Below are 296 nucleotides of genomic sequence, written 5' to 3'. Positions count from 1 at the left end.
CCTTCCTTCCTTCCTTCCTTCCTTCCTTCCTTCCTTCCTTAATTTTGACACGGGTCTGTAGTTCTTTCGGCAGGAATGCGCTGCGTTCCCGAACAGAAAACACAGACCCATAACTTTTCTCTTCATTAACACGCGATACAGTGCAGCCATATTATACAATTGTAGGAAACCACACCGTCGCTTCCAAACCATATTTACACGGGCCTAATTGTACATTCCTGTCACCGGGACCCATTATTTTCCACGCACCCTCGAGCTCGGCTGGACAGGCCACCCAAACATTTATAAATGCAGTA

The sequence above is a fragment of the Amblyomma maculatum genome, chromosome 2 (assembly GCF_055883805.1).
Source record: "Amblyomma maculatum isolate TAMU_Amacu chromosome 2, ASM5588380v1, whole genome shotgun sequence".
Lineage (NCBI taxonomy): Eukaryota > Metazoa > Arthropoda > Arachnida > Ixodida > Ixodidae > Amblyomma > Amblyomma maculatum.
The sequence above is the reverse complement of the archived record's forward strand: the minus strand, read 5'-3'. Positions refer to the sequence as shown.